The 10,771-nt window shown below is 47.1% G+C and overlaps 1 non-coding gene across 1 annotated transcript; it reads right to left on the bottom strand.

The window, feature by feature from the left end:
- Nucleotides 1–9,863: 9,863 nt before the first annotated feature.
- On the bottom strand, nt 9,864–9,937 carry TRNAT-AGU. The gene has a single exon. It is a non-coding gene; the product is annotated as a tRNA-Thr (tRNA).
- Nucleotides 9,938–10,771: the final 834 nt, after the last annotated feature.

Below are 10,771 nucleotides of genomic sequence, written 5' to 3'. Positions count from 1 at the left end.
CTGACACACTTCACAGTGTTTGCCGGAATCCTTTGGTTCTTTGTACCAGTCTTTAGTACGGTACCACCAGTTTCTCTCAGGCTGGCTTGTAGTTGACTCACCAGGACTTCTGCTTTGGGGGTCGGCAACTCCAAGGCGGCTCCTAGTAGGTCCACAAACCCTGTAATGGTTCTCCTTCCTTTGGCAGCTGTCTCCTTGTAGAGTTCTTCTATGACATTATATCCAATGATTGACATCTCTGTGACTTTCTCATCTGATGATACCACAAGTGGCACTACTAGCTGCTTGGTGTTATTGCATCCCGCTGTTAGTTGAAAAACTACCTCAATCCAGCCGGAGAAAGGAATTTCAGTCTCATTGGCAGCCTTCCCACAGAGGACTTCTGGCCCCAGCAATTCTTCCAAAAATCGGAGCACTGTATGTGGCAGAACCCGCTGTCTCCAGTTCTCATTGATGATGCTCACCTGGGAGCCAGTGTCCCATAGGGCTTGGAGAGGAGTATTGTCTATTTCACAGTTCACAAGGCACCTTTTCCCAACGAGACTCAGTAGCTTGTGGTTCTGTCTCATGGTCACGCCATCCACGTGAGTTGGTACTTGCTCAGCCATCTGAAGGCATCTTTGGCTATAGCAGTTGGGCACTCTTTGAACGGAGTCTGGATTTCCCCTACCAGCCGTTGTTTTGAAGCTTGCTGGCTTGCTACCTACAGGGGATGCACTTTGGGACACAGGGTTGGTTCTAGTGCAGGTTACTGTCGGTCCCTTGACAGCAACCCTCTCCCATTTAAATGGTTTGGTCTGGGTGTTTGGCAATATCTTGCTCTATGTCCAGATCGTCCACAGTTGAAGCAATGATCGCAGGTACTTATCCGACCAGTCCTTTTACAGGATTGACAACATCCATTACTCGTACCCACTGTTGCCCTCGGAATTCACGGTCTCGTTGGGTCCTTGAATCTTGGAGGAGTGTCTTCATCTCTATCATCTCTTTTTGCATCTGCAGAATCAGCTTTTCCAGGTCAGAGTTGCTCTTCGATAGCTGTTGAATCGTTGGACTACTTTCCTGTGGTGGAGACCAAGGTGTGGTGTTGGCAGTTGTTGTCAGGACACTTGGTTCCTGAGGACACTGTAAGGTGTTACACTGACATTCCTTGCCTTTGGTTGAACTGCTATGTTGAGCTTTCTTTTGCTTCTGTTCCCCTTCAATCTCCATATTAGCGGCTTCATTTGTTTTCTCTATGAGCACCTCATCTGGAATGGAAGGGTCATCTAAATACTGCTTTAATTGGAATTTGATGTGGTCATTTCTCAGTCCAGTACCCACTGATCTTAGAAATTTCTTCTGGATCAGCTCAGTCCCAAAATGTTCTTCCGAGCCTTCACCGTGGGAGACGAATAGCAGCCGATTTTTCAATTCAATAGCTCTGAACAGGAAATTCTGTGGAGTCTCGTCGCTTTTCTGGGAAATATTAAGGAGTTGCTGGTACAGTTCTGAGGCATTCTCCTCCTTGTAGTGACTTTTCAAGATTCGTCTAAGTTGCACTAGTCAGTCCATTTTTCATCTCCAGCATACCTCTAAGGCTTAGGCCAGGGCTAATAGCTTTGACCACTGCTTCAATAATCTCAGTCTCAGGATATCCTTTCTGTAGTCCCAGGTCGATTTGGTGCATTAAGTTGGTATAGGACAGTTTATCGTTCTGCTCTTTTTCTCCAATCTGGCCTGTGATCTTAAAGTCTTTTCTGATTGTCACCTCTGGCAAGCTACCATGGTGTAGTCTTTGAGTAATCGGGACTGGCACTGGTTTTGGCTGACTGTTACTTGAGTCTTTACTTCTGGTACTCAGCTCTCTAATCTGTTCCTCCATTACAGGGAGTGCAGAATTATTAGGCAAGTTGTATTTTTGAGGATTCATTTTATTATTGAACAACAACCATGTTTTCAATGAACCCAAAAAACTCATTAATATCAAAGCTGAATATTTTTGGAAGTAGTTTTTAGTTTGTTTTTAGTTTTAGCTATTTTAGGGGGATATCTGTGTGTGCAGGTGACTATTAATGTGCATAATTATTAGGCAACTTAACAAAAAACAAATATATACCCATTTCAATTATTTATTTTTACCAGCGAAACCAATATAACATCTCAACATTCACAAATATACATTTCTGACATTCAAAAACAAAACAAAAACAAATCAGTGACCAATATAGCCACCTTTCTTTGCAAGGACACTCAAAAGCCTGCCATCCATGGATTCTGTCAGTGTTTTGATCTGTTCACCATCAACATTGCGTGCAGCAGCAACCACAGCCTCCCAGACACTGTTCAGAGAGGTGTACTGTTTTCCCTCCTTGTAAATCTCACATTTGATGATGGACCACAGGTTCTCAATGGGGTTCAGATCAGGTGAACAAGGAGGCCATGTCATTCGATTTTCTTCTTTTATACCCTTTCTTGCCAGCCATGCTGTGGAGTACTTGGACGCGTGTGATGGAGCATTGTCCTGCATGAAAATCATGTTTTTCTTGAAGGATGCAGACTTCTTCCTGTACCACTGCTTGAAGAAGGTGTCTTCCAGAAACTGGCAGTAGGACTGGGAGTTGAGCTTGACTCCATCCTCAACCCGAAAAGGCCCCACAAGCTCATCTTTGATGATACCAGCCCAAACCAGTACTCCACCTCCACCTTGCTGGCGTCTGAGTCGGACTGGAGCTCTCTGCCCTTTACCAATCCAGCCACGGGCCCATCCATCTGGCCCATCAAGACTCACTCTCATTTCATCAGTCCATAAAACCTTAGAAAAATCAGTCTTGAGATATTTCTTGGCCCAGTCTTGACGTTTCAGCTTGTGTGTCTTGTTCAGTGGTGGTCGTCTTTCAGCCTTTCTTACCTTGGCCCTGTCTCTGAGTATTGCACACCTTGTGCTTTTGGGCACTCCAGTGATGTTGCAGCTCTGAAATATGGCCAAACTGGTGGCAAGTGGCATCTTGGCAGCTGCACGCTTGACTTTTCTCAGTTCATGGGCAGTTATTTTGCTCCTTGGTTTTTCCACACGCTTCTTGCGACCCTGTTGACTATTTGGAATGAAACGCTTGATTGTTCGATGATCACGCTTCAGAAGCTTTGCAATTTTAAGAGTGCTGCATCCCTCTGCAAGATATCTCACTATTTTTGACTTTTCTGAGCCTGTCAAGTCATTCTTTTGACCCATTTTGCCAAAGGAAAGGAAGTTGCCTAATAATTACGCACACCTAATATAGGGTGTTGATGTCATTAGACCACACCCCTTCTCATTACAGAGATGCACATCACCTAATATGCTTAATTGGTAGTAGGCTTTCGAGCCTATACAGCTTGGAGTAAGACAACATGCATAAAGAGGATGATGTGGTCAAAATACTCATTTGCCTAATAATTCTGCACGCAGTGTATTCTGGACGTTTCCTGGAACCTCCCAAAATGGTCTCACCAAAAAATACAATTTGCTCCGCAAGAAACAAAAAAGGATTCTACCTTTAGAGGCAACTATTACTGAAGCAAGGGGGTTATCTGTACTGTGACATCACATTGCAAATAAACACTTGATCACTGGAAACAGGATGTCCTATCTCACTGCTGAGCTCAAATTTCCATGAAGTCGGTACAGCACTGGATAACACATACATAGATAGCTAAGGCTAGATTCATAGTTGCATCATACCAGTACATTTAAAGAGTTACTGCACTTTTTTTTTATGTGATGGGGAAGTGATTATTATTTATGCAATATACTTTATTAGGTGATTTTTGTACCTTTTTTCAAGGTAAAATAAAACTGTCTCTGAAGTCCCTAATCTGTCTTCAGCGCAGTACTGAAGGCTGAAGATGGTCCTGGCTCACTCTAACACAGGGGTAGGCAACTTCCGGCACTCCAGGTGTTGTGAAACTACAACTCCCAGCATGCACACTTGCTCTGCTCTTCTCCTAACTCCCATAGAAATCAATGGAGCATGGCAGGAATTGTAGTTTCACAACAGCTGGAGTGCCGAAGGTTGCTGACCCCTGCTTCTAACATGTAGCGCCGTCATGCTGCTGCCCTCCTATACGGTGATATAAGTGACCTGATATACTATATACTGCCCTGTCTACATGACATCTCTACACTGTCAGTAGTAAGTGCTGATATCGAATGAGTGCTCTATATGGCCGCCACGCTCACCAAATAATGGGAAATCCTGGAGAAAGGGCAGTCAGTGCTCATCATTGAAGTATGGAAGGCAGGGAGAAGTGGTTCTACAGTATATAGGTACAGTTATATATACTGTAAATTCATATGACAGTCCCTATATTCTCTGGATTTAGAGTTACAGGACAATCCGCTATTTAAGGGTCCATTCACACGTCCGTAATTTGGGTCCGCATTCGTTCCGCAATTTGCGGACCCATTCACTTTCAATGGGGCTGGAACGGATGCAAATCCACATTTCCTGGATCCGCATCTGCATTTTCGGGATCCGCATCCGTTTTTTCGGGATCCATTTTTTCGGGATCCGCAATTTCGTTCATGAAAAAAATAGAACATGTCCTATTCTTGTCCGCAATTGCAGACCAGGAAAGGCATTTTCTATTATAGTGTCTATGATGTGCGGATCCGAAAATTGCGGATCGCACATTGCAGGTGTCCGTGTTTTGCGGATCCGCAATTTGCGGATCCGCAAAACACTTACGGACGTGTGAATGGACCCTTAAGCGCTGTCTCCTGGTGCCATTGTGCAGTATTGTATAAATTCATGCGTTTTATTATTGGTGTCATGGAGTTTGTCACCAAGTGATGGCAGTAGTTAGAGGAAAGTGTATGGTGAACATTTTACTGATCATTAAAGGGGTTGTCTCACTTCAGCAAGTGGCATTTATCATGTAGACAAAGTTAATACAAGGCACTTACTAATATATTGTGATTGTCCATATTGTCTCCTTTGCTGGCTTTATTAATTTTTCCATCACATTATATACTGCTCGTATTCAGGGGTTATGACCTCCCTGAAATCCAGCAGCGGTGGCCGTGCTTGCACACTATAGGAAAAAAAGTTGGCCTCTCTGGTGGCTGGGACCGCAGGAGTGCGCATAGGCTGGGGCTTTTTCCTATAATGTGCAAGCACGGTCACCGCTGCTGGATTGCAAAGTGGTCATAACCCCTCGAAACGAGCAGTGTATAATGTGATAGAAAAACAAATGAAGCCAGCAAAGGAGGCAATATGGACAATCATAATACATTAGTTAGTGGCTTGTATTAAAGAGGACCTTTCACCAGAGGAAAGCCTCTAAACTAACTATACAGACGTGTAGAGCGGCGCCCAGGGATCCCTCTGCACTTACTGTTATCCCCGGGCGCCGCTCCGTTCGCCCGGTATAGCCTCCGGTATGTAAGTAGTTAGGCTCCACCCACTTGATCCTGCCGGCGTCTTCTTCTCCTATGCTGTAGCGCTGGCCAATCGCAGCGCTCAGCTCATAGCCTGGCTACACGTCTGTATAGTTAGTTTAGAGGCTTTCCTCTGGTGAAAGGTCCTCTTTAACTCTGTCTACATGATAAATGCCTTTGCTGAGGCAAGACAACCCCTTTAATATTCCAGATTCTACTTTCTCCCCAATGACCTACTTTCAGTAATAACTCACGTTCTTTTTTTTTAATCTGATCATTTTATTAGGGTTTTTATGCACGTCATAAAGAAAAGTATTGTACAATAAGGCTACATCAAGAAACAGGTCTTAACATATGCAATGAGACATGTAAACCTGATATACATATTCCAAATACTTGCATCCCCCCCCACCAACCCTCCATTTCAGTATCAGCTTTACTCTTACCCCACACTATTGCTCGTCTGCAGGGCCGGCCTTTGGGGTGTGCGGGCTGTGCGGCCGCACAGGGCGCCATAGCAACAGGGGCGCCGGGCGGCCGACAGCTCGCAATGTAATATGCGGCAGGCGAGGCGGCACTTGTGTTCTCCCTCGGGGCGGGCCCCCCGCCCCCTCCATCTGCCCCTCCCCTGTCTGACCTGATTCCTCCTCCTCTGTGTCTGACCTGTCACCTGATGATCCTCCGTGCCGTGCGTCTGGCACGTCCAGGGGCGGACTGACCGGTCGGTCACTTCGGACATGGTCCGAGGGCCCGGCCGGGATGGGGGCCTGCCCCAGAATAACATAACACCGGGCCCCGCTCACTGTAATAGTAATATTCCTATGTGAACTTGAAATCCCCTGCGATCCTCTCCCTCTCTGTACTCAAAACCTCAGCAGCAGGCAGTGTAATAGGAGCCGACAGTGGAAGCTAGCCCCGCCCCTCCCCGCCCTCCAACCAATCAAAGGCAGCCAGCACTGACTCACAGCACAGGGGGAGTCGCAGGGACTCAGAGAATCGTCTGAGAGTTTATTAGTTAAAAGAATCGAATGAGTCACAGACTGTGTCACCGAGTCCAGCCAGGCTTCCTGCTCTGCGGCTCCCTGTCTCCTGACAAGTCCGTCCGGGGGGGTGGTATAGAATTGCATGTAGCAGAGCTGTGTGTGTACAGGGTGCTTGCAGCAATGTAGCAGAGCTGTGTGTGTACAGGGTGTTTGCAGCAATGTAGCAGAGCTGTGTGTGTACAGGGTGTTTGCAGCAATGTAGCAGAGCTGTGTGTGTACAGGGTGCTTGCAGCAATGTAGCAGAGCTGTGTGTGTACAGGGTGCTTGCAGCAATGTAGCAGAGCTGTGTGTGTACAGGGTGCTTGCAGCAATGTAGCAGAGCTGTGTGTGTACAGGGTATGTAGCAGAGCTGTGTGTGTACAGGGTGCTTGCAGCAATGTAGCAGAGCAGGAAGCCTGGCAGGGACTCGGTGACACAGTCTCTGACTCATTTGATTCTTTTAACTAATAAACTCTTAGACCATTATCTAAATCTCTGCAATAACTATACAGTGTAATTATATCAGTCTGCTCCACTGCAGCAGAGCTGTGTTTGCCAGGAGCCAGTCCCTCCAGACCTTCGGTTCACTTGAGAGCCGACTCAGCAAGTGAACCGAAGATTCGATGAACTGAGCATGCGCATTGATCTTCAGTTCACTTGCTTCTGCCGGCTCAGGAAGTGAACCGAAGATCCGATTCATGAAAAAGATCCGAACTTCCCATCTCTAAAACTCAGTAGCAGGCCGGGCGGCAGCGCAACTCACTGACGTCACGCGCCTGCTCCGCCTGCTTCATTCATAAACTCAGTGAGTTGCGCTGCCACCCGGCCTGTTACTGAGTTTGTGAGTACAGAGAGGGAGAGGATCGCAGAGGATTTCAAGTTGTTCACATCGGAATATTAGTATTACAGTGAGCGGGGCCCGGTGTAATAGAATACAGTGACTGCACCGGGCCCCGCTGCCATTACAACACCAGATGCCGGTGTTCCGTTTACTTGACAGTATTATGTCTATATTGTGGGAGATAGTTTTGCATTACGTCTAGCTTGAAGTGCTGACTAATATAAAATTTTAAATCTTTATTTCATTTCCTTAAAACTATTTTCCACGATATAGACCTAATACTGTCAATTAAACGTCACAGAGGTGCTAAAGAGGTCTAGATATTTGCATTTTGTTAACCTTTATTTTTGTTTGCATTTTGTTAACCTCTACTGCGCCTGCGCCAAGTCGTCTTTTTCGCGCATGCGCAGTGTATTGGGGATCATTTACTCACAGGGACACTGTTATGGGGGATCTGTGGATGACACTGTATATGCTGCTATATATGTGTCATCCACAGAGCCCCCCCCACAACAGTGTGTCATCCACAGAGCCCCCCCCCCCACAACAGTGTGTCATCCACAGAGCCCCCCCCCCCCCCCACAACAGTGTGTCATCCACACGTCTGCACCATTTCACAGTTCACACTGGCCAATCAGCTTTTCGCAGCGCAAAGATTCTGCTGCTGATTGGCCAGTGTGTAGGACTGGAGCAGCAGGCGCTCCGCTCGCATCCTGCTTGTTCCTGTGTCACTTACCGCGTCAAGGTCTGCCGACTACAGCCCGCCCCAGCCCAGACAGAAGGACTGCTCCGGAGACTGTCGAACCGGACTATAAGGTAAGTTACCTTATAGTAATTTACATGCACTAGAAAACTGATCCATGCCCTGCCCAATTTAGCAAAGTGGCAAGATTGAGCAAAAAGTCACAATTGTTTGAGCAAAACAAAGCTTGTGCAAAAATGTGTGGCTTCTAAGTGCCACAATTCTGGTGCAGGGGGAATGATAAATCTTCCCATTGTGTTTTCTAGCACCTTCTGAACTATGTTATAGGCACAGGTGCTAACATTGTTGTGCCCATGGAGGGAAAAGTAGGCTAAATTAATGATCGCACACCAGGGCTGGTGTAACGTTATACTTCCCTACCTCGTGAGATTTCCCTACTCTCGTCACTTCCGGTCGCACCAGACATGACGTGAGGAGGTGTTCAGCACCGCGCAGGCGCACAACGACGGGTTAGGGAAATTTCACAGCAGAGTGCGCATGCGCTGGGAGCCTCGCCGGCGGTTACGGTAGGGAAAAATTATGGGCCAGTGCACAGGTGCGGTGATCGGATGGATGTTCTCAGCTGGACACCGGCCGACACTGCGAGCCTCACCAGCGGTTAGGGTAGGGAAAAAGCACTGACCAATACGTAATTTTTCCCTTCCCTAACCGCTGGTGAGGCTCCCAGTGCATGCGCAGTGTCGGCCGGTGTCCAGCTGAGAACATCCATCCGATCACCGCACCTGTGCACTGGCCCATAATTTTTCCCTACCCTAACCACCGGCGAGGCTCCCAGCGCATGCGCACTCTGCTGTGCGACCGGAAGTGACGAGGGTAGGGAAATCTCACGAAGTAGGGAAGTATAACATTACACCGGCCTTTGGGGTGTGCGGGCTGGTAACTACTTGGTTGGATAGTCAGCCAGCCTATGCCATGATGCCAGCAGCAAGCAGTGTTTTATTTTTTTTATTTTTTGGGGGGGGGGGGGGGGCGCCACAAGGTTAGCTCGCACAGGGCGCCTGAACACCTAAGGCCGGCCCTGCTCGTCTGCATATACACCTGCCATGGGTCCCATAATTTCCCGTATTACTTAAAGGGATTGTCCAGTTTCAGAGCTGAACCCGGACATATCCTCTTATTTCCTCACTCAGCCCCCCTGACATGAGTATCAAAGTATTTCATGCTCCGATGCTCTCCCTTTCTCTGCACTGTATCGCGCAGGCCAAGGGCTTTTTTGTTTACATTTGTACACCACTAGGCGGAGGCTTCCACCAAGCAGTGTTCCCGGTGAGGTCACCGTCACTGATGGGCAGGCTTTAGCGCTGCCCTAGCCATTCGTCAGGCTAGGACAGTACTAAAGCCCGCCCATTAGTGGTAGTGTAATCACCGGGCTCACTGCTAGGCCGAAGCCTCCGCCTAGCTTACCCATGGAGAGCCTGGTACGTTACTGGATCTCCAGAAAAAGCCTTGCCCTGCTTGATACTGCGCAGGGCAAAGGAGAGCTCCAATGCTCATATCAGAGGGGCTGAGTGGGGGAAGAAGGGGATATTGTCCGGGTTCAGATCTGATTCAGATCCCTTTAATAATTTTTTTTACGGCACTAACCCAAACAGGTGCTGCAACTTAGCTTCAAGGGACATGGCCTTCAGGAGTGGTGGGGTTGTCATTAACAGTGTGTCTAGCTAGCATTTTCAATCCTGACTACCAATGGGACAATATATGACTGTAACTTGACTCTGGTTATTTTTTTTTCCTCTTTATTTTGTTACCATTCGGTTATGGAGGGGTGTGGGAGTTTTTTTTATTCTGTAGTAGGTTGGAATCCGTAATCTAGAAAGATTTTACCTATAATAAAAGGGAAGGCACTGCTGAGATTCGAACTCAGGATCTCCTGTTTACTAGACAGGCGCTTTAACCAACTAAGCCACAGCACCAACCACATAGACACAAACTTGACTATCAGCAGATATTAATGAGTTTGTTCAAGTGCTACTGATAACGCTTACTTCACATGTCTGGATCAACATGATCAAAAAAAAGAATTTGGCATTAGGGCCTAAAAAGGGGCATACTGTCAGCAGCCATCTCATGACTTGAAAACATTAAATTTAATGAGCATCTGTCTGCTGATAGTCCCCGATGTTTTATGGTATCTAGAAGGCTAGTTTTACACTACAGTCATGAGCTGTTTGGATCAGGCATTGCCAGATGTTACCACAATGCCTGCTGACCCCATGGACCATAATGGACCACAAAGAGCAGGCCACTACCTGGCAAATATTTAGCTGGACAAAAACGCACTGGCCAAATCCCGACATATTTTCCAGGTAGGGGCCAACTCTCGGCCCCCCCCCCCCCCCCCAAGAAAGTTAAGAAAACATGCATTAATTACACACACCCCCTCTTAATTACACCCCCTCTCTTCTCCCCTTAATTACACCTCCTCCCTTAATTACACCCCCCCTTAATTACACCCCTCCCTCCCCACCTTAATTACACCCCCTCCCTTAATTACACCCCCCCCTTAATTACACCCCCTCTCTTCTCTCCTTAATTACACCCCCTCCCTTAATTACACGTCACCTCCTCCCTTAATTACACCCCCTCCCTCCCACCTTAATGTTGTGCCTTTTCATAGGTAAATGCGTTCATATCCAATTCATTATTGTCAAAATAGATGTTCATTGCCTTTAAGAGCCATGCTCGACTATAGTTGCAATTTTGTATGTCTTGAGTAGGCCAATTTAACCACCTCCGGACCGCCTAAC

This window comes from Bufo bufo, chromosome 10, assembly GCF_905171765.1.
Source record: "Bufo bufo chromosome 10, aBufBuf1.1, whole genome shotgun sequence".
NCBI classification, from domain to species: Eukaryota; Metazoa; Chordata; class Amphibia; order Anura; family Bufonidae; genus Bufo; species Bufo bufo.
Note: the sequence above shows the minus strand (reverse complement) of the source record. Positions and strands in the feature narration are given on the sequence as shown.